At 43.3% G+C, this 23,786-nt stretch overlaps 1 protein-coding gene and 1 long non-coding RNA gene across 5 annotated transcripts in view; one reads left to right on the forward strand and one right to left on the reverse strand.

Moving 5' to 3' along the window:
* The window catches only part of EPB41L4B (erythrocyte membrane protein band 4.1 like 4B), a 169,681-nt gene extending 166,504 nt beyond the window's left edge, over positions 1–3,177 (forward strand). For all 4 annotated transcript variants that reach the window (XM_068195520.1, XM_068195510.1, XM_068195531.1 and 1 more), the window contains one exon: positions 32–3,177. The gene's annotated coding sequence lies outside the window, so the exon portion shown is untranslated. The remainder of the gene's footprint in view (positions 1–31) is intronic.
* Positions 2,778–15,587, reverse strand: LOC137477007 (uncharacterized). The gene is made up of 2 exons (XR_011000772.1): positions 15,477–15,587; positions 2,778–3,151 (listed from the first exon to the last, which is right to left on the reverse strand). It is a non-coding gene; the product is annotated as an uncharacterized lncRNA (long non-coding RNA).
* Between the last annotated feature and the right edge of the window lie 8,199 nt (positions 15,588–23,786).

The raw sequence follows: 23,786 nt of genomic DNA on the forward strand, positions 1-23,786 counted from the left end.
TATTTTATATTTACTGGGACAAAAAAAATAGCATTAGGCTTCCCATTTAAATCCACCAAACACAACACTTTCTGGTTGCCATAAATTGGGTCAAAATACATGGTACAACTGTTAGGTAGAAAATCACATTACAAAATTTAATCAAGTGGCTCAACATGAGCAGTGGACACAAGAAGCCACAAAACCACACCTGGACTGTAAAGTTAAGAGCATTCCAGTGACTTTTCTGGGTAATCAGATAATGACTTGTATGCTGTCCGCCTGCTAGTTGCAGTGCCAGGACATTTCTGTTCCTTTTGTTTTAATGCCCTACTCCATCAATCCAGGGTTCTTAAAGATTGATTAGGAACATTAAATCCCTGTGAGGAAATTGGAAAGGAGGGGAAAATGCACAGACACAAAAGAATGCAATTTCCTATTACTCTTTACTCACCACTTCCCAGAAGGTATTGATGAGGGAGAAGCAGCAGCACATTTTGCCTGTGTCCAAGTGAGAGTGAGCATTTTGAAGAACAAATAAAAGAAAATTGTAACTAGAAATGCTGGCTTGGGAGAGGAAAATGAAGTAAGGTTAAGAATGGCAAAGTGCTGACTAGCTCAGTCTGGTTTTCTGCCTATTAGGTAACCCTCAGTTGTGTTTGAACTGGCAACAGTTTCACAAAGTCATTGTCAAGGAAAACCCAGGGAAAAAACCCAACCAAACAAACAGAAAAAAATCTGAACACACCCTTCAGTCATACTGATTGCAATGGAGTGGACTTTAGGAACTCCACAATATGCCTTCAGGTTTGGGGGAAAAACAGATCCATGTTAGGACTGTTGGGTCTCTTAAAGCAAAAGCCTTTAGCAAAACTGAATGCCTGAGTCAGACTAGCCTACAAGATGTTCAGGCTCATAAGCAGTCTGTTAATTTATTGTTTTTAATGCATCATTTTTGCTCCCATTCTATAAAATTTCTTCAGCTGAAATAGTCAGAACCAGAAAACAAGTAACGTGAACCAAGCTTACTTTATATGGCCAAGTCTTTCTAGCTGAGGCGTGCTCTGGGATAGCTGAAGAAGGGCAGAGATTCCTCCTTCTTTGGTTCCCACCAGGAGAAGAGGGAAAGGCTCATGTGGCTGCTTAGTTTTTGAGGGACATTTTCAACAGAACAACTCCAAGTACGTTGCCTTGTTGTGTTTTAGTGTCTTATCCACTGGCTGCCACCATTTCCTACTCTGCAGTCTAATGGAGCTTTACTAAAACTGTTTTACTGATATCAAACTAAACTTTTAACTGTGGAATGTCATCATCTTGTTCTTTCTTACTATGTACCTTCTTCAGCCATGCTTGAGCATCTCAGTTTTCACATCCTCTGAAGAAACACTTCTGCCTCACCTCTGGTTGGGAATTACAGTGTTAGGACACCTGTTACCCAAAACTGCTGTGAACAAGACAATGGCAACATAAACATATTGCAGAGGGGCAGATATTGCAGATTTGCCCCTACAATTTAACTTTACAGGTGTTAAAGGATACTCTGCCTGAAGGTATGTCTATATAATAGTGCAGAAGTATCTGAGCTAGCTTTAAGCTTGCATATGTAGTTGTGGCAGCATGAAGCCCAGCACAGGCTATCATTATCATGTACATTGACGTGTAAAGATAACGCATTTGAACAGCAGCCTTCTGAAGCATGGTCTCCAGAATTGATGACAGAAAAGGGTGGCTGAAAGGATTTTGTCTCTTCAGCTCTCCTGAGAAAGGGTTCATCTCATCTAATATTAAAATGCCCAGCTCTCACCTGATGAGCGATCAAAGGAACTGTCTTCCGGAGGTGCCTCTGACTTAAGTGTCTACCTTTATACTGATTTAAGTTAAGTGAGATGAATCCTGCTTTCCATCCCTCTGGCTAGGTTTACATTGCAAACCCTTGCTGACTCAGCTGCATCATCCAGGGTTCAGCTTCAAGGTACAATTTGTGGTCAGTGAAGCTCTGCCAGCGAAAGCCTTGAGCATTAGGCGTAAATAAACTGCCAGAAATATCCTTTTGTCAGAACAGCTTTTATCCCTTGTGGGAGAACAGAGAGCTGGGATAACAACTTACAGTGACATAAGAGCAGAGGCTTCTCTATAGTCATGCTCCGTCTTGGAGTAGCTGGTTGATGAAATCTCCTGCTATAGCCACGCTGGCAAAGCTAATCAGGGGTGGCCCTGGCTTTTCGCAGTGCCTCAAGTGATGCTCTGGCCCCATCAGCAGATCCCAGCTTTTCAGCGTGAAGTCTCTAAGCAGCAGAATGCAATGTTGTCCTGTTTGGGTGATTCCAGCAAAATTTATTGACCATTTAAATAGCTATGCAAGGAGTTAAATATTTTCTCATTTTGCAGTCTCTTATGGAAACCAACCAATTGTGCTTTGTTTTTGTGTGGCTCAGCTGTTTCCACTATTTTTTTTTTTAAAGGAATAACTGAGTTTTCTTTAGAAATGTTGGTTGAGATTTCACACCTCTCTCACATCAAATTGTGTGTGTGCACTTTTTATGTTTCATAGACCCTGGAAGTGCAAAATATGAAAATTAACTCCTCCAAAGTTTCAGTTCATGGCTTCACTCTCTTGCAACAGGATGCCTATGTGCCCATTTGAAACAGAGCTAGCAATGCAGTGAAATGTTTAATTGGAGGCAGCATCATGTTTCATTTGAACTGTTTACAAATAGCCTTTGCTTTTTTTTTTTTTTTCTGAATACATTTCTGGTTCATTTGCTACAAAAAACTATTTGTAATTATGCAATGGAATATTTTTTCCTTTTCTTTCTTTTTTTTTTTTAATGTCCTGATGTTCAAGGAGTTTGCAATAAATATACTGAGACTGATCTGTAATTGCATGTAAGATTAGCCTCACAACTGTGCTTTGTAAAGTTAAGTGCCGTAAAAGAAGCTGTAGATGATGTGGAGAAGGAGGGAAGATAGAGAGCAAGTGGAGGAGAAGGCTTCTTTGGCAGCTGCAACATCAAGTGGTGGGTAGCAGCTTTAAAGCAAGACTGCTCACACCATTTTGTTTCACCTGAGTAGGAGCATGTATCATCAGACAGTGTATGATGGCATTTTGTTGAAAACATGCCTAAGAAGAAACTTTTACGGCTCCGCTGTTTACCTGTTCCTGTATTCATGCCTGCAATAAAAGAGATGAAAAATAAATCACAGAGTCTGAGCAATTTGTAGTCAAACCAGTCAAACCCAGGAGGCAGGGGGCAGCATGCCAATTAGAGGAAACATCTGCTTGCTAGGAAAGTGGATCCACCATCATATAAAAAATTACAATGCAAAGAAAAAATGGAGAGATTATTTCTTCATGAAGCCCAGAGGGTTTTCTCCAGCTGTAGTTATAGTCTAGTGTTGTGGGGTGCCAATCGTCTGTGGGGTCATTAGGTGGGGCACACTTTGATGAATACCAGAGCCAGAAAAACACTGGCAGGATTAAGGTAGACAAACACAAAACTTTTTGGGCTTTCATCTAGGGCTCAAAAGGCAGCAAGAAGTATTACTAGAGTGGAAGGGATGGGGAGGAATGCTCCACACAGGCCTGAGAGACACCAGGTTGTTAAACTGCTCCACAGAGGAAAATTTAAAACATACCCACCAAAAAACCCAAAACAAACTAAGCCTGTTCACTGTAATTGTTTTTCAAACTCAATTAAAACATTTGACTCAGATTTTTGCCCTTGATTTTGCCTTTCTTTCAATGTCTAAATGAAAAGTTTCTTCAGAATGAAACATTTCCCTTTCCTTCAAAGATCTCTAAATCAGAGATCTAAATCAGAGATCTAAATCAGAGATTTAGAGACATTTTGACATTAACTTTCCCTGTGCACTTAGGAAATTATATTGCAGCAATGTTCACCCCATTTTCTGAGGTTGCCAAAACTCTGTATTCAGAAGGAATATGATTCCTACCCAATTTCTCCATCTGGATCTTCTTCTATTTTTATTCTCTATGTGGGGAAATCAGAGGAGCAACAGCTCAGCGTTCTTCCAACTCTGCTCAGTTTATACCAAGAAAATTGATTATCCAGACAGCAAACCTAGTTAATTAACTTTCCTTAATAAAGATCTTTGCTAAAGAACAGTGTTCTGAGGTGCAGTGTAATGAGAAGCTGTGCACTAAAAGGTCGGCAAATACTCTTGTGGAATTCGGCTGCAATGGAGAAGCGTGGGGACTTCAGATGTAAATCTGAACAATCTTTTGGTTCATTATCAGATGACTGATCTGTAAGACTGAGTGTGAAGTCATTGAGATTAATTCTATATCTCTGGGGACATGCTTTCTCAATCAGAAAACAGACTTTGCATACAGGCACTGTTGAGTTGGGGCAGAGGCACAATAAGGCAATGGTTTCAGGCTGTCTGTGGTGCAAAAATCCTGTGGCAGCAAGGGGGTAGGAAGGCACGCCTCAGGGTGCAGACACAGGCAAGGGGAGGGAACGCCAAGCCTCATGAGACAATGGCCATGCCTTTGCCAAGCACAGTGAAGCCTTTGGGGCTGGTCAGCACTGGGATCCCCATGCCCAAGTGCAACTTGACCTGAAGGGCAGCCCTGCAGCAAACCCTGAGTCATGTTTGATTGTGACCAGATGTGCAGGAGGGTACACCAGGAAATGAGGGAAATAAAAGACCAACTATTGCTCTTTCCCAGCCATTCCAGGACAGGTTCATGGGAGCATCCCAGCTTCTGGTGTCAGATGAGGAGATCAGGGTTGCCCTTTTTGTGAGAAGCTGGAAATAGGAGCAGTTTAGCTGTGGCATCAGATGTGTTTGACAACCCTGACCATTACAACTACTTATTATGTGCTGCCAGTAGCACATATGGCCTGTGAGATGTCTCCTCATCAGACTTTAGGATCTATGATGGCCAGGAGAATAAGGGAAAACAGCAACAAGAAGAAACAGCAAGAACAGCAAAAACCCACATTGTCACCTGCTGGGCAGCCTGATGGAAAACTACTACCTGAAACATTATTTGACTTTTTACTTTATTTTAAAATTAAAATATAAAATTGCCTCATTACATAAGCAATATGCAATTGATACTAATTATGTTATTTTTTTAATGAGTATTTCTACAGTGGGTGTGTTTGCTGTATAATGCCAGGGAGTGCTCAACTGTATCATCAGAGTGGCATAAAAGCCCCATGGATCTTTATTGTTTCATGCAGTGATTATTCAGTTTTTCAAGCAGGGAACAAGTTAACCCTCTTGCATTGTTCTTCCTCTGCCTTTTATTAGCAAACTTTTATGGAAATCCAAGAAAACCACAGCAAAAATTATTTTCTTAAAAGATATTTGGTCAGTCAGCTTAGCATCCCAGAGATTCCATGATGTGAAGAACTCAAATATGTTATTTTTTAAATTATTTGCCTTGCTGCTCTCAAAAACAACAACAAAAACCAATGGTTTCTGTGCTAATTGTCTCATGCTCTGCTGTGGCTGCTGGCCCCCTTCCAGCAATGGCAGGCTTAGCAAGGGCACAAGGTGGTTTGGCATGAGACAACAAAGATTGGGTGGGTTTTTTTTTGGAGGGAGGAGTGCTAATAGGACCCAGCACTTCTGTCCTTCTTAGGGCGTGGCTGTGGCTGACTCAACCTTTTCATTCTCCAAGGTGGGATGTGCACTGCCTTGCTGGGAGCTGAGATATTTGCAGCTCCATGGCCACTCAGTGAGGGTTTGGGCTATTGAGGGTGAGAGCTGTGGTGGTTGTGTATGTAAGAGGCACCTATAAGAGCTAAGGCTCTGAGGTTTTGGAGACTGCCTTGTGCCCATGTTGTGAGGCCACGAGTAGATGCATAAGGCTCTGGGGAGAAAGGTCAGTGTGAGCTGCCCTCTACCTGAGTGTGCAAAATTAGGGATATAGTGGTAGAAGCATCACTGTGAGACTGATTACTCCTCCCGCCTGCAAACACATTTCCAACCTGTGCCCTCCAAAGCTGACTAAACCCCACAGGACCAGTCTTTGCTCAAGGAACAGAGCAAGGTCCGCAGCAGAGCTGCAGCTGGTGCCTTTGGCAGTACCCGTGCTTGCTCCGGATGAGAACGGCAGTGCCCTTGTCATGCTGGCTCACAGCTCCTTTGTGGCAAGGCGAGGATGACAGCCCCTGAGAAGCACCTCCGCCAAGACTGCCGGCATATGAAGACAGGGATGGGAAGTGCTGGAGCTGACTTAGCTCTGCAGCCCAAGAGCACTCCCCTTTTTCCACTTCCAGCTCAACATGCCAAGGCTCAGTGTGAGTTCCTGACAACTTGCCCTGGCTATTGCGAGTCACTGGGAACAGAAGGTACCTCCTCTAGTGACCTGCCTCATAGCTCCTTAGTGCCTTTCTATGCCACCCTGCCAATCCTCCTCCCTCCTCTGCTTGGCACTCACTCACAGACTGCTTCATGGGTGCCTCCTTTACCCTTTTGAGCACCCCTTCCACACAAGCACCTCTGGCTTTGTTGACTTTCTGGTTGAAAATCTTTTGCCCTTTTGAAGGCCCTTACCAACTCTTGCTTTCCCTGACCCTCAGAAGGTGCTCCTCCATCTGAATTTTTCTACCTTTCCTCTGTGTCTCACTCATCTCTCACCTCTCCTTCTGCTGTCCTGGGTCCAGTGTCTAACAGGCATTAAAGCACAACAGGTTTTCTTGCCAACCAGGAAACCTCTGTGAGATGATCTCTCATTAGAGACCAGCTAATGAGGGACTGACATCATCCAGGGCTGCAGGAGCTCCCATCAAGTCCAGTAAATACCTGTGGGTACACTGCTCAGCCTCAGTGACTCTCCTGCCTGCTGCATGGCACCAGAGAAGGACACAGAGGAGCAGTGTTAAAGAGAGGATACTATCATTTGCCCTACCCTTGAAGTGAGTGATTTTGCTTTCGTATTTTGGATGGTTAATCTCCATTTTATCAATGAGGCCTTAGTGAATGGAGGCACCCCAAAGAATTGTGACAAAAGTCACCTTCCTTCCCTGGCTTCCTCCCTCTGTTTCTCTTTCCCTCTTTCTCCTTCCCTACTTCTCTTTCTCCTTCCTTTCCTCCCATGCTTCCTCCCTTCTTCTCTCCTTTCTTTCTTCTTGCTTCAGACAGGGTTTTTTTGCAGCCTCTCTGTCCTCACCATAATCCTACATGGTAGCAATAACCACCCTTTTATCCCTTCCTACCACTGAGGTCTTTGGCTATGCTGCTCCGTATTGCTGGGCTAAATTTTGAACCACTGGAAAGAAAGGGGGGATGTGGTAGAAGAGGGAGAGGTCTCCTTTCTTCACCCTCATTCTACCCTTGTGGGATTTCTATCTCCCATCCTTCCCCAGCAAGATGATTTAGGTTCCCACTCTGGAAAAACTGGATTAGTGCAGTGACTTGAATCCCTGCACTGCCAATCCTGTGGCCCATCCTTGGTGCCTTGAAACATCTTCCCACACAAGAGTGATCCCCAGCACAGCTGTGCTGTGGCCTGTCCAGCCCAGCAGACCCAGACACTGACCCTGCACTGCACCCAGTAGATCCCATTACAGACTGTGGGGAGCCGAGCAATGAGTTTGGCAGAGAAAAACGTGCCATGGTGGGTCTCAGCTGCCTGCTCCTCAGAGGTGACACATCTCCTAGCTGTGTGCATTACCTACAAATTCAGTGTCAAAAGGGCCAGGCTCCACTTTCTAGGGACACCCTTGTCCTGAACAAAATCTTCGTGCAGTGCTGCAGTGTCTCAGTGTCCAAGGGCCACCTCTGCCAATCCCAAACCACTGTTCCCACCAGCTTGCACACCCCGGCTGCACTGTGGTGTCTGCTTGAAAAAAGCTCCTGCAGGACAGCTTTGCTTGCTTGAAAACCCTTCCAAGAACATTGTATTCCACCCCCAAGGAGGAGCATTAGGACATGCAGGACTTGTTCCCTGCAGCTGTGGGTCAGCTTAGGGTGGTTTCTATCTCCCTCAGTGGCCCTTGGGCATCCCTGTTCTGGTGCTGTTCTCTCCAGTGGGGACAGCCTGGAACAGCTCCATATCTCCTTTGTCACATCTTGTCCTAAAGTCCAGTTAGTGTTGTTTATGCTCATATTGTAACTGAAAGAAAAAAAAAAGATGTTTTAGTAGGTCAAAGAGTGTGAAAAGATAAATGTAATTGCAATAAATGTAATTGCAGTAAATTCAATATATTGAAAGATGTTACCATTTAATTAAAACTATATGAATTATGCATGTATCTCTTCCACAGCCTTACTGTGTGGGCTTGAGCAGTAACTGAGTACATTCAGCTCTAGCTGCCACATGAAACCCACGGCTGCTTAATTTCTCCCTCACACACCTAACACTGCCAGCTGAACTTTTGCTAGGAGTAAACAATGATATACATGGGGGTTATTTGGAGTCACCTTTACCCTTCCATACTCTTGGGCACTTGAGAAGGGACATAAATCTTACCCCACCAGTTTCCCCCCGAGAGGATTGAGATTGCCTTTTGGGCATTTTTTACAATATCAGGTTCAAAAACCACATTATTTATGGGTGCAGCCACAGACTGGACTACCCATACCATGGGCCTATGCAGGCAGTAGCATCCTGCAGTCTTGGGGCATAAAATGTGTGCCCATGGGCTGGATGAGAACTCCAGCAGCCTGGCAACAATGGGACAGGAGAACAGGGCTTCTTGGTGGTGGAAAAATCACAGCACCTGCAGCTCCCCATGGCTGGCACTGCCACTCCCACCCTCAGGTGCTTCATGTCACCACTGGATGCCTGGTGCTCAGCTTAGCTAAATGCCCACTTAGTGCAAGCCATTTCACTAATATGGAAGAGTGATTTTTTATAAATGCTGTGCTGTCTTTCTGGGAACAGAAAATCTTCCCCATCAGGGCAGACTTGCCCTTTGCAACATTGCTGAGTCCACCCTGGCAGACTGAGCCAAGGCTGCTGCTTTGTCATATCTTTGATTATCAAAGGAGGTGGAGTGAATTCGCATGAGGGAAAACAGATCCCATTAGTATCTGTGGAAATTTCAAACCAGCTATTATGAAATTAAAACAGGAAACAAAGTGATTGGGGGAGGAGAGAGACACCTCTCCCTAATCTCTAAATAGAGGCCCATACATCTCCTTAGAGCTTACAACAAATCACGCCTCATTTTAACCAGATGTGCACAGAAATGAAATCTGAATCAAAATGTTCATCTCTAGCTAATTTACTGTTGATTTTTTTCATCATTTCCATGCCTTATGGAAATGAGAGTAAAGATTTTTTTTTGTTATTGTTAATTTTCATGCTTACAAAAGCTCTGCCTTTTTTCTTGTAGGGAAATTTTGGCCTTGGTTCAGCAAGATACTCATACGTGACCAACTTCAGGGTGAGACTGGTCCCCGTGGCCTCCCTCCAAAATAGCCAGGAAAATTCAAACAGTTGCAGCAGAAGCACTTGTCTGTGCTGTGCGCTGTGCCAAGGCTTTAAACCACAAGATATTCTTACTAGGCACATTTGATAAGCTAGGCTTGGCTGTTTTCCTGCATGCTTTTTGGCTGATGACAAGAGTAATACATAACGAAGGCACGAAGCTGCAGCCTGCTCCAAAAAAGATAGCAGAGTTATTTTCTTCTCTGTGCCTGGCATGTCAGGGTTTGACAAACCGTCAGGGCTGAGCTTTGCCCGTTTGGCTTGCAGTGACTCAGGAAGTGCACAGATCTCATCCACTGTGCCAGGATGGACACAGGATGTGGGGCAGAAATCCTGGGGAAGAGGTTTGTCAAGCACCATGGGGAAGGACAGTTCAGCTAGAAGACAAACGGAGCCCAGTGCCTAGGGATGGAGGGATGGCTGTGGGAGTTAGGTGTCTTCAGGGACCAGGCTTCAGGAGAAGGAAGAGCCAAAAGCAGCTAAAGCCCAGAAGAGATTTTGCTGGGTTGTGTTATGGGGTGTGTGCCCTGTTGCCTGCACTCTGAAGGCAAAGAAAGCTGCAGAAAGGCAGAGAAGGACTGGAAGCTGTGATGGAGCTGTTGATTTTATTTGGTGGTGTCCCTCTCCTGGTTACATCTGTGTCTCGTGTGTCAGTACCAGCCTGTGTCCACTGTGAATTCTGGCTCTTCTAAGTTTGAGGGTGCCTGCAGGTTGCATCTGGGTCTGGATACTTGTCAAGAGGCTTTTAAGGATAGTCTGAGATATCTTTTTTGAGAATTAAATAGCTAATCAAAATCAAGGTTGGATCTTCCTCAGGTGAGGAAGAGGATACATGGAGGGAAGTCTGAGTATGTATTTCACAAACTGAATCTGTGGATTCTTCCCATGCAGATGTGAGCCACGTGAAAATGTATCTGTGGCTCCTGGCCTGCGGAGACTGGGGTGATCCAGCTCTTTTCATTCCCTTTCCTCCTTGGAGCAGGAGCTATAGCATAGCAGCTATGTCTGCTTTCCAGCAAGGGAACAGTGGGGAATGGTTGAGTGGGGAGGGGTTGAGAGCTCTCTTGAAATGTCTTGAGGAGACTTGAGCCACTAAAATTGAGCAATTTTGGGTGGCAATAAGAGTTAAAATGAAACCCTCAGCAGTGGCCAGGCAAAACCCCACAGTCAGGGCAGCCCTTCTGAATGGGGTTTTCCTTGCCTTTGGGCTCTTGAGAGGCAGGGAGAGGGCTCACCACTGAAAATACTCTAAAATAAACAGAAACTGTTGGTAGCATGGGTAATTGCATAGGAACCTGCCATCTCTGGGGGGGCTGAGCTATCTCAGCTGAAAAGTTCCAGGGGCATGGAGACAGATGTGAATCCCTCTGCTGTGGGCACAAGATACATCAAGCTTGTTCAGGGTCTGACAGCAATAAAGTATTGCCTCCTCTCTGAAGAAGCCCCACCACTCAAAACTGACAGAGTTCTCACTTCTCCTTAGAAAAAAGACCTGAGGGCTGGCAAATCTCGAATAATGAGGGAGACCCCCACAGCCCCTCTGGACAGCCTCTTCCAGTGCATGATCACGCGCACAGTAAAGAAGTTCTTCCTCATATTCAGGGGGAACTTCCTGTGCATCAGTTTCTGCCCATTGCCTCTTGTCCTATTGCTTTGCACCACCAGGAAGAGCCTGGATCCATCCTCTTTTCACCCTCCCTTTAGATACTCACAGACATTAATGAGGTTCCCTGTAATTTATCTTTTCTCCAGGTTAAACAACAAGATCTAGAACAGAGTTAGTGAGAAGGCAGTAAGGCCTTGCTATAGCTTGAGTAGTTTCTTTACTCTGTGAAGGCTGAAGTGATGGTAGTGATGGGAATTTTGATGTTAAAATCCATTTTAATTCAACAGTGGTGTTTGAGAAAATGTGTTTTTTAATGACACCAAGGTCTCTCTACTTTAGCACTGGTTTATGTGCCAGCCAGGCCATAGGTTAGTGGAGAAAGAATGTTGGCTGATGCTCATTACTGTAGTGCTACAGCTCATTACTTACCACTTTCTATAACAAAGAAATGCAAAAAACCCTTAATCTGCTTTTTCCAAACTGTCAAAAAAACTATTCTTCCTGTTTTGTTTGGCTTTGGGTTTTTTTTTTTTTTTTTTGTGAAAGCCCAGAAGTATTTATTGCCTCTAAAACATATACTCAGAGAAAGGGAAGAAATGTGCTGGTGGAATGGCTGTCCCGCTGTGATCTGTGACAGTTTCAGGCATCCTGGAGGAAGGGTGAAACAAGCCAAGGGCATCCTGCAGGCTGTCCCGGGCAGCAAAGGGAGAAACCCAGGCTGCTGATACATGCTGGATGACAACTGCTTGCCTCTGTGTGGTTTAACTCAAGCAAGTTCAAAAATATGGGCCATGGTAAGCTTAAAAACACAAGGCTGAAGGACAGAGCTACAGCTGGAGAGTAGACACAGTTCCCAGAAGATGAACAAGAAGAATGGGCATCTTGGACACCCAGACAGGGCAGGTCTTTTCACCAGGCAAGGATTTTTTCATGTTGTTTTCTCAATGGACTTGAAAAGTACTAATAAAATAAAAATAAAAATGGGACTAGGAAAGATAGGTGGAAGAAAAGAGATTAATTTAGGAGAAATCATCTTTTTTTATGGCATTTAGATGATTCTGAGTACCAACTGGCTGAACCCAAATGATTTAATACTGTTTTTTCTTAGCATCATCTGATAAGGTCATGTGCAGCATTTCATTTGGCGCTGGTAAAAAAAAAAAAAAGTACAGATTCTAGCAAGGTCATATTTTGTTCTGAAAATCAGCACCACAAACAGCTCTCAGTTTCTAGTTCTGTTCCTTTTTGAGTCCATTATAACCATGATAAATGGTGCACAGCCATTTGTATGAACCTTGACAGGGAGGGGGTGACTCACGGCAATTTTATGCCACAATGCCATACATATCACAGCAACAGAATCAGATGAGTAATCTCAGATCTTGCCTTCAGGCATCTTACTGGTTTATCTCACAGATCTCACTGCAACAAAATGTCAGTGTTTTAATACCTTTGACATTTCTTTAGGTTCAAGAGACAATAATGAATCTTTCTTGGTTACTTACTGAGAGAAGATTATATCAGCGAAAGCAGCTAATTCTTCTTATCCGATCAGACAATATTGGAAATAATCTCTTTTTTCACTAAATGTAAGAATAACCAGCGTTAAATAAGAGCCTTTTAATTAACTAAAGTAATCAAACAGCCCTCAAATAGATTTAGTTTGAAGTAGTGACTAAATAGATTTAATGCCTAGGAACCATCCAAGCACCTCAGGTGGATCCTGCCTTTTCTGTTCCTCCAGACATGTACCCCCAAGGAAAGGCTGCCTGTAATGCACAGGGCAGAACATGGCAGTGCTCAAGGCTTGGTAGGCAAGTCTTACCACAGCTGATGCCTGCTGCCATAACTTGGCACAGCTCTATTCAGCTTGTGGCCTGCACAGACACCTTCTAAGGAACAGGAACAGATAGAGCCTGGTGGAAATTAGCATATTTCATCAAGTTTCTGAAGGTTGAAGGTAGAGGACTAAGCTGCCAAGGAAAGCAAGATTATGTCTGTGATTTAGACCTCCTTGGAAAAGCTGATACGAAGTTTATATTATAAATAGCTATGGTGATGCAGATGCTCCTCACTTGTAAAAAGGTAGATGCTGCTCTGAACCCATACAGATCTATAGGACAAAATACACTTATCTAATATTTTTAGTGGAGGGTGATCTTGATCTTTGAAGAGCCCTGTCAGGCAGCAATCTCATATGGTAGTTGCCATTCAGCATATGTTCTCTGGCTTAGACAGGGCACCTACACCAGGGCTGTACAGATGGGTGCTTGCATAGGGATGGTTATGCTTGGTTATGCAGCTGCTTCAGCATTTTCAATTCAGGTAAGGAGATGTTTGATCACTTTCAACACCATGAGAGGGTAAGATGCACCTTGAAAGTGCACTGCTCAAGACTTCATTCAGAACATTGGCATTTTCAAGTTTATTTTCAGGTTTTGCAGTCCAACAAAAGGCTTTCTGCAGAAGCTGGCCAGTCAAGTTCCAGGGAGAAAACAACGGAGCTGGATTAGCACACGGCTATAAACCAGAGGTAGCACTGAGCTGATGTATATGATATATTGTGATATATGCTCCTCTGGATCTTCCAGTTCAGTCAGTATCAGTTGGAAATGAAGAAGGATTCACAGCAAAGACATTTTCTAAAAATCTGAGGAGTGCAAAGCAATAGGAGCATGACAAGCAAAGGACTCTGAAACCTCTTTGGGTCTAGTAAGATCAACAGGATACATCCTCAGATTCACCACAGCTGTATCATTGAACAGCTTCTCAGCTTGTGAGAAATGCTGCTTCACACTGGCAAAGCTCTGTCAGATGGTGATATTTTCCCTGCCCAGGATTAGGTTCTTAGCTAGCTGGCTTAGCACTGCGTGGGAGGCTCAGCGAGGTTTCACGCATGTCCCATATGCTGCTCTTCCTCTGTAACCACTCAGGTCTGCGAATCTGCCTGAAAACAAAGTGAACAGCAACCCTTGTCCTGCTAAGGACTGCCTGTTTCCATTCAGATGCCATGTTTCTGCGTGAAGCATCCCTGCTGTGGGGGCTTTGAGAAAGTTTCTCTGGTCCTATTAATTTTTCTTCTATTCTTCATCATTGTGAGCTGAATAGTCAACAGCTATCTTAGAGGGAAGAGGGGATTCCCACAGCAGACAGGACTAAGAGCTCCTGAATCAGGAAAGGAGAGGGGTGCATTGGTGGTACTCTGTATCTCCTGAAGTGTCATCTTCCCTTTCTAGTACTCACAAGCTTAGCTGAATACAAGTGCATGGTGCTATTTTGACTGCTTTGCCTTCTGCAAAGTAGGTAGGCTTCTTTTAATGTGGTTTACTTCCAAATACATTTAAAAAACCCAAGAAAAAAACCCAACAAAAAAGAAAGTATACTTTCTGCATGAGCTGACATGATGCTGTTTTCTACAGCATCTTCTGAGTTATCAGGAAATAAGTGAGAAGAAAAATTTTCCTATTAAGTTATCTCACTATTGCTTATGGTCAGAAAATGAAACAGTTGGGAAGCAAAAATGTAGGCTTTCTACCTTTTTTTGTTGAAATACAAGTGCAACAGTTCACTACGAGCTAAAATATGAGCAGGAATGAATCTTCTCTCAAAGATAATTTTAATGACAATGTGATTGCCTGCAAGGAAAAATGTTTTTTTCTGTTCTTTTATAAGGGATTCAAATAGAAAAATAAATTACATTTTATATCACTTTCCCTTTAAGGTGATTGAATAGGGGAATGTTTTTAATTATTACAAAAATCTCCATGTTAATAGTCTTGATTAAAGGGGCTTTTAAACAGCTTATCTGCCTGGCTACATTCCATCCTACAGCTCTGCAGAAGAAGATGTCTTTCATGTTGAATTTAAATGCTTATTATCCCTTTGAACTCGGCCAGTCCACTCATTTGAAATATTATTCTTCCCTTCCAGCCTGTGGAGTCAGCTCACCAAGAGATCTTGGTAATGCTACTCTCTGGGGAACTGTGCTGGTTAAATTGAACCTTGAGGCAGCAGCTGGGGCTGGTATTTCAAAGCTTGCTGTGACCTGCTGCCTCATTTCAGGGCCAGCCCTACAGTGGGGACCTGCAACTTCTTTATGGATCCATCACCTGGAAAAATGAAGCCTTGCTCTCACCTGTGAGCCTCCTATGACAGTAACCACTGATAGCTAATGAACAGAGGTCTCAGATAAAGACTGCTTTACCCCTGTGGTACCTACTGAGCAGAAATCCGTGGGAGGGGAAAGGGAGGCGAGATGGGCAGGTCCCTGAAAAACCACGCTTAGATGTGAACATGAATAATATCTGGAGAAGAAATTTTCTATAAAGCCTCCCACTCTTTTTCCCACTGATAACTACTGTAAATGTTGTCTTCACTTTCTGCTTTCTTTTGCCACACACTGAAAGCAGAGCAGTGTGCAGTGCAGCTGGAGTCACTGTACATGTCTGCATCCAGAAACATTTTCCTTTTACTCACCTGCAACACAGTTCAGGCATCTGACAAGGTCAGGTTAGGTGAGCAGCTTCCCTGAAGGATACACAGCTGTACAAATAGGGACTGCAGGTGCTTGCATGTGTTAGGAAAAGCCGGGGAAAAGCAATGCCAGGCAAAGCAATGACCCTGGTCATGGATAAAGAATGATACAGTCCCCTGTGGCCAATCGCTCCACTACTGCCTGGTCATGGAGGTTTGAGCAACTAATCTGTAAAAAGAGACTGATGTAAAAAGAGAAGATGGGAACCACAGTTTTAGAGCACACAAAGCCAAAGGTTTGATCCTCTGCACAGCCCCTGAATGGCCATTCTATTTGCTCCTCCTGCTGAGTGGAGAAGTGAAAGCACTTGACAAATGGATCTAAATACTCATGCTCTTGCCTGTGCAAGCATCATACCTAGCAAAGGTTTCTCTGCAGGTTTCTTATACTGGAAGGGCATGCATTTTGCTACTTCTGCTGGCCAAGCACACCCGATGAGCTGGAGCTGGCAGACACGTGTCCTGCTGCCTCTCATGGCTGTGCACACACAGAAGTTCTTCTGCCTGCAAGCGTTCAGTGGAAGTGGGTGGGTTTCCAGGGGAATAGTAGCCAGGACTGAAGAGGAAAGTTTAGGGTAAGAGAAGGGGTTGAGGGTTTGCATCTGTTCAGGCTCTCTACCAACTCTTTCTTGGGTCAGGTTCCTGTCAAACCCCCCCAGTATGGGAACAGATAGAAGGAAAACAGCACAAGGAAACGAGACTCCTTATGATAGAGGACAACCACTGAAGAAAAGGGAAAGTGATGTGAGCATCAATATTTTAAACAAGGATCAAGGAAGCACAAGAAAGGTTTGTTTTTGCAGTTGTGCCTACATGCTTGTTAAGCTAGTGCTTGTTGACACAGCTTGCATTGTCTGTGTGAGCATCCCTCAGTCCCATGGCCAGCTGTCTTGCGGAACATTTTACATGTAATACCTGTAATAGCATTCCTGTGTGGAATTGGGCAGGATGACTCTCTCTATTAAAACTACAGTGCTGTGGAAGAGCTGGAAGAGCTCCATTTTCCCCCCAAAGATGAAATGTTCCCTTATGAGAAATGCAAAATGATGCTGGGTCTCTTCTTTAATCAGAAAAGTAAAGTAAATAGTCTTCCACTTGGAAATTGTGACTTTACTTAGCTGTATCTCTGAAGGTCAATTTTATATGCACGGGGATGCAACTGGAAGGATGCATGCAAGTCTTTAAAAGTGAGTGGTTAAATACGCTTTTGACAGTTGTCCCCAAAGCAGAGCTCAAATAGAATAGAGAAGATAAAAATAAACATTGCTCAACCCTTTCATTCATTACAGGCTGTCAAATGGGACAGGTGCTGTGGAAAAACCCATGTGTGACTGTGTCATTAGAAGTTGAGTCATCATGCGAGGGCAGGGAGAGGGGTGGAGGGGCTGGGGTGACTGCAGCAACCTTAACACAGACTGATCTTTAGAGAACAGCTGGTCAGAAGCAGGAGTTTCTTGTGTTTTGAGAACTTTCTTCAAACTGAGAACCAAAAGCAAAACTTTCCCATGGATAAACACTAAGCAAAGTATCCAAATTCCCTTTTCTGATGCTGTTAAACTCTTTTTGGCACACAAAATAAATATGAATACAATAAGCAACAATATGATGTCATGAGTTTGAACAAAATGGTAGAAACAAAGAAGAACTATGATTCCCAAAAAAGATTAGAAAACCAAAGCCTTGTTCTTCACTTTTACTTTGGGTAAAAGTATATTAATACTTCACTACGAATGAGAGTTCTGATGAGTTTGAGGTTTTTACTTTGTGTTGTTTTAGCAAACATGAATGATTCTAAATATACTTCAACTAAATGCTGAGACATTTCATGAGAAGAAGCATGGTTTACTATGGATGGAAAAAGCTGTGCTGTTTTGCAATCCCTAATACCACATACCATTAACTCTATCCTTGAGGGATGCCAAAAGCTGGGACTATAGCAATATCTGGTCCTGCCTGACAGTTAGCATTTTGCCTGAAGCCTGCACAATTAAATCACATCATCTCCTCAGCCAATTGCATGCTCTATCCACCTGCAATGTCTTCCTTCAGCATGTGGCCAGGGCACAAAAGGCCTAAAGGAGTGAAAAAACTAATTTCTCATGGTCCAAAAGGATGCTCAGAGGGCAGACTTATACTGTCTAAATCACACAGTAAATACTGTTTAACTGCTCTTTCTGTGTCTGGGTTCAGGGTTTGTGCTCATCAGCTCTTATGGAGAAAAATGTTGGTATCCCAGTGTGGCCTGAGCTTGGTAAAGCTGTTGGGTATCAACTCAGCAACACTGTGACTGCCTGTAAGGAGTGGCAAGAAAACATCTGTACAATGCACTTTTGCTCTTCACTGCTACATTTTTTGTTGGTTGACATATGTGAATATTTCACAATGGCAGGGAGAGGGCTCTGTGTACATGTGGGAGAACTGGCTGCCAGAACAGGGGAACTTGTGTTTCTCTTCAAGTACCAGATTGATGTCTGGATTTTTCCCCATTTTCTTTTTTTTCCAATTGATGAGCAATGTTTTCAGTAAATGCTTAGAGACTGTTTTCCTGTCTCAAATTGGCATAGCAACAGCATCAGAACAAAACTCATAAGCATCAGCTTAATGGCATACTGAAATGGCTTCAGAATTCATAACATGCTCTCATTTTTTGGAAGTGTAAGGGAAGGGGCTACTGCACAGCATGGGCTGTTAGAAACCTTTCCTCCAGGCCCATATTGAATGCCAAATGAAGATAAGCCAGTTAAATACCTATTTTTAATTAGTTTTATCCTTGTAGACATCTGTATGAAAACCAATGAATTAACCCTAGGACATATTACACACCTGCACTGTAGAAACAAGAAAATGAGTTCAGTATTCTTTACAGGTTGGGTCACATGAAGATCTTAACTAGAAAATCCCAACCATTTATCAGTGCTCCAATTTTTTCAGTTAATAGAAAAAGGAGGTGTAAGAGTGGCTAGAGATCCCCAACTTCACCTTTAACAACCATTAAACATGATGGTTTTATCCCCACACTAAATGGTATAAGTGTTTCTTCATCTTGTCTTTTGCAAAATATTTTGCTCTGTTCAATAACACTGTTTCATTAGCATTCATTAGTATTCTAGAATGTCTCGATAAAAAAGCCACGCTGAACTCTCAGTTCATTGACTGTGAGGAGTAAAGCTGACTTTGCTAATTTAAATATTTGTAGCAACTTACATAAATGACAATATTAAAAATGTCTCTCTTTTTAACAGAGTTTACAAGCAATTCAAAACAACATATCCAGACTCTCCAAAGTTGTTTGTTGTTATACCACTGGCAGATGTATGGGATCTTTTCTACATCAGAGTAACTTGTTCTGTGTTTAGTTTGTCCCTGCATCCATGGTTCAAAGAGTCTTATGCACCTTGTGGATGATACCAAAGCATGCAGTGAGGTTTTTGAGAGGTATAACTCTGCTCCATTAATGTGGAGTTCTTGGGTAACCAAAGCCCTCTGGTATAATTAATTTTCCCTAGTTTTTATGTGAACAAAAGAACAGATTTTTTTTTTTAAAGTCAGTGAAGCCACTTGCGCACCAGACTGGCTTCACCATCTACAGACATGCCTGGTAGATAGTGGCATGCAAGGAGGGAAGCTTGAGACAAAAGCTGGAATTTGGGCTGCAATTTCCCTTCCTCGCTGTGTAACTCACCCTACCGCTCCGGAAACCTTTTCCTTGCTATTGCTTTAGAACTGAGCAAGACCCACTAGTTTTCCAGTCACTTGCGTGTGTGCCTTGTTCGCGATGATCAGCAGGAATGATTCCGGCTGCCTCAAGCTCCCCGGACAGGCTCTAAGGGGTTCTCCAGGCAGCGTCGCCTCAATCCCCCTCCTGCTGGCAGAGAGGGAAAAGCCCAGTTACCCGTCTTGCCGCCTTGATGGGCGTATGTTTTTCGGGGACCTCGCCGTGCCTCGGTGCCTTGGTGCCGCTCGGCGGCGGGCGGGTGCCATTGCCAGCCCCGGTTCTCTCCGGGACGCGGCCGGCGGCGGAGCTCGGGGAGCGCGGCTCCGCGGGAGATGCTCCGCCACAGCGGGCAGGTGGCTGGCCCGGGGCGCGCCTGGCACATCTCTGCCGGTCGCACCGTCCCCAGCGCAAACCGGCTGTGTCCTGCGGACCCTCACATCTGTCTCTTCGATTTCTTCTCTCTCGTCTGCCCCACCTTCCCCCTTTCCTCAAAAACTCCCCGAAGCTGCACTTGCGGCTGTAACGCAACGCGTTATTGCACTTGCGGGGGAGAGAGAGAAAGCACCCGTCCTGCAGCCCAAGCTCAAAAATTAGTGTAGAGAGCGCTGGATGTATTTGAGCAGGGGGCCAGCAGCACCAGGAGCAGCTGGGGGTGACCGGGATGCTCCATCCCTAAGCCAGACTTGGAGCATGCTCCCGGAGCTTGGGGGCTGCTCTTCACCTGCACTCCAACGACTCCAAGAGACAGAGAAAACTGCCCTAATCCCGGAATTTATTCATGGGTTGTTCGAAACAAAGCATACCCTCCAGGAGCCTGTGCCCAGGAAGGGCCAAGGCCTATGTCCCTCAGATCCCCTGGCTGAAGACGCCTTGGTCAGGACTTACAGAAAGCACCTTCACTGCAGAGGAGTGAGATAAAAGGAGCTCCTCTGCTGCTTTCTCTCACCCACTTATATTCACCTAGAAGATAAGGTATTATTGTTGTTATTATTATTATTATTATTATTATTATTATTATTATTATTATTATTATTATTTTGACTCATCGATACCTGTATTTGGACTGGGGAAAGGCTGTTTTAAATTACTATTTTCCAACAGGCAAACTTACAGGAAATTTAATAAAACTCTTCAGATGAAGTCTCATGAGGGAACAGAGTTTCTCTTTTTTTTTTTTCCCCTCATTTCTGAATTCTTAAATAGTTAGGATAAAATGACATTGTTACATGTGGAATTAATTGAATTAATGCTGCTTAAACTCTTTAAAACCTCCCTAGCTAAATGAACTCTTTGCTAATACAAGCTGAATTTTTCTGCTCTCCAGGCCAACTTTTGCACAGTAAGTAAGTGGTATTTATGCACAGGGAGGCCTCAGTGTAATGCCCTTTATTGTGAGTTCTAATAAAAGGCTGCTCTGTTTTGGCTCCTTATTAGAATAACACTATAAATAACCTCTTTGTAATGAGGACTTGTTAAAAAAAAAAAAAAAAAAAAGTGAAACATTTTGCTCTAGAACCTTCTGGTGCAGATTGTGCCACCATCTGGTAGATCTGGCTTTCAGGGTAGGTATATCTCCCAGAACTGCATTCCAGCTGGGGTAGCAAAGAATGTCAGAAGGTAAAAAAATGCAGTCTTGGGAGAAAAGTTATAAACTACCTGATGTAAACCAACATGCACACACATAAACACCCCAACAAACAAACAAATAAACAGAGCTGCAGTTTTAATATACCTTGGGAAGGGTCCACAATGCTTACTGAAGCAAAACTCATGCTGATTTAGTTCTGGACTTAGTCTTTAGATTGGTGTATGTTATGCTTGTGGAAAAGAGCTTGGAGACATTGTTTTTTCCTATATTAGATTAATTTTACAGAAAGAGTACTGTTGTGGGCAGTAATGGCACAATCACTCTTGAAGCAAGACCACATACATAACTCAGTAACAGCAGAAAATGAAGAATTCACCAGTGCTGAGCAAAAGATGATCTAAGGATCTAATGCAGGTTTTATTTGGATAATAGCATATTTAGAGTTTATATTTTCTTGCCTTTCTCCACCAGATCTGAAGCAATACCATGCCTCCAAAAAGCTCACTTATTCCTTTTGTGAGCTGCTTTCAGAAACAGCACACATCTGTTTCCTTTGTAATGTTTTGGTTTTTCAAAGGCAGTCACTTATTTTTCACTTTTTTTCATAGGAGATGTACTTCATCTATTGGCATTTGACATATTTCCCATCATCATTCTGTTTCATACACTGTGAAAAAGCTCTGCTTGCAAGAAATTCCTACCACTTTTTCTCCCATGTCTTAGTCTGAGTAACTAACACCACAAACATGCTTCTGTGGAGTCACAGGTGGTTAACTAGAGCACGGGATAAATGACTACTAATGAAAATTTATGATTCAACAATTTCTCAATTTATTGTTGTTTAATAGAGGAAAGCCCAAGATAAATGACTTGTAGAGTAGATACATTCCCCACATTGAACATGAGCATTGTAAGAGTTTGAGAAAACTGCATATGAATTACAAGCTCTGGTTCAGGTTACTATAGATTTACTGTAAGAAAACCGTCTCACGAGTTATTTTCTCAGTCAGCACTGATGGATACATACCAATTTTTCAGTACATGGTGATTGAACAGAAATGACTAGGAGAACTAAGATTTTTTTTTCTGAATGTCTGTTATATAAACTATGACTTGTACCTGAAACTTTAATTTCTAGTCCAAAGGCCCCAAAAAGCATGAGCCTCCAGGGGAAAGGTGTACTGTGAATGACAAAAACAGCCAAGAAAGAAGGCACAGTGGGCCTCAAGGATAGGCTGGGGATAAATCAGGTCTCCAGTCCTGGAACGACACCCACAGGCTGAGTGCTAGCACCACAGAATTGCCCAAGCTAGAGCAATTAACCATCAAAGGATTTGACTGCTAGATTCCCCTGAGGCAGGAGGTGATGGTGCAAGAAGTGGTGGAAATGCTCACATCTCTAATTGAGCAAAAGCAAGAAGAGTCCTGCTGCCAGAGGACTTCCAGCCTGTGGTTCTCACACTGCTTGTTTGTGTCTCTTCTGAGAAAGGCATTACAAACAAGTGCAAGGTGAGAAATATGGCATTCACAGAGTTCAGGCATTTGAGGGTTAAGGCTGCTCATGCAATTGCAGTTTGGGCTCTTTCTGCTAATGCTTTTTTTTGATGACAACCTCAATTGCTTAATCAGATAAGGATCTTTCCTGCAGTACTGCTGGCAGTGCTGTTAGTTGCAGTGTAGACCCTTCTGTCTGGTGAAAACTGAAGGTCGTCATTAGAGCTCCACCTGTCTCAATGGGATGTTGCTTCCCATGAGCAACCCATTTTTGAGATAGGGACGACCTTCAGACAACCACAAGAGATTCTACTAAGCAACAAAAAATCCAGGGGTATTTTAGTTCTAATTTTTAAGGATTTACTAGGAGGAAGGTCAGTCTCTTAGCCATATCTTCACTTTAGACAATCAGTGCAGCTCCACTGTAATCACAGACAGATATCTCAGCTGCTAGATTTAAAATGATAGGTGTCATGTAGGCACAAACAATACATGACAAATATCCTAAGTGTTTACCATAACTGTGAAGCATTGCCCATATCACAGTGTGCTAAAGCCTGTTCTTAGGGAGGAGAAACCAGCATGCAGCTGACAGCTGCTCCCTTGCTGAGCAAATGCTTCTTCACAGGCACCACAACCCTCGGCTAGCTATTTCAAAAAGGGAGATGGGGGGCCTTCATCAGAGTTAATCATTGCCAGAAAGAATAAGCTGCCGCCTTACTTTCCTGTTAGCTTGATTCACAACGGCTTTTCTATTGCCATTTGTTTGCTTGTTTTCCACTAGCCTGCTAAATTTTGCCAAGCTCAGTGAGGCAGGAAGAGGGGACTCAATATTTTGCAGTTGAGCTTGCCATTGCTTTCCTATAGCTTTTTCCATATGCTATGGAAAATGTGGAACATGTTGAATTGGCATGCAACTGGTATTATTTTTGCAACTTATTTTTTTCCTCTGTGTGGCTATTCCTCTACTTGCAGTGAGAAATAGCATGCTACTCCACCAGACCAAACCATGAAGACGTGAATCAATATCCTCCATTTGATGCAGCTGAGCACACTCCGTAATGACAAGCCATCGCTCAGCCCACGGGAATGAACTTATCCCTAATGCAGCCTAGGTCTTGGGCAGTCTCAGTGCTCCACCAAAAAGTAACTCAGTACAGTCATTGATACTAAAAAAAAGAAAATATTTAAATGGAGGGTTATTTTAATTTCCAGAATATTACTGACTGCTGTGTGTTCTTCTTTCTCCCTCCCTCCCCCATGATGTTTTCCCTATTTTTATTCCGGACTCTCGGAGGAGGAAGTGTGACTATGCATAATAATATAAAAATGAAACCACCATAGTTATAACCAAAAGACAGCAATCCAAACCCAAGTAATGCAAGGCATGAAAGGCCATGGTTCCTCCATCAACTCGTGGATCCCAAAGCACAGCTAGAATGCAGTTGTATGCTTA

This window comes from Anomalospiza imberbis, chromosome 1 (assembly GCF_031753505.1).
Source record: "Anomalospiza imberbis isolate Cuckoo-Finch-1a 21T00152 chromosome 1, ASM3175350v1, whole genome shotgun sequence".
Taxonomy (NCBI): Eukaryota; Metazoa; Chordata; class Aves; order Passeriformes; family Viduidae; genus Anomalospiza; species Anomalospiza imberbis.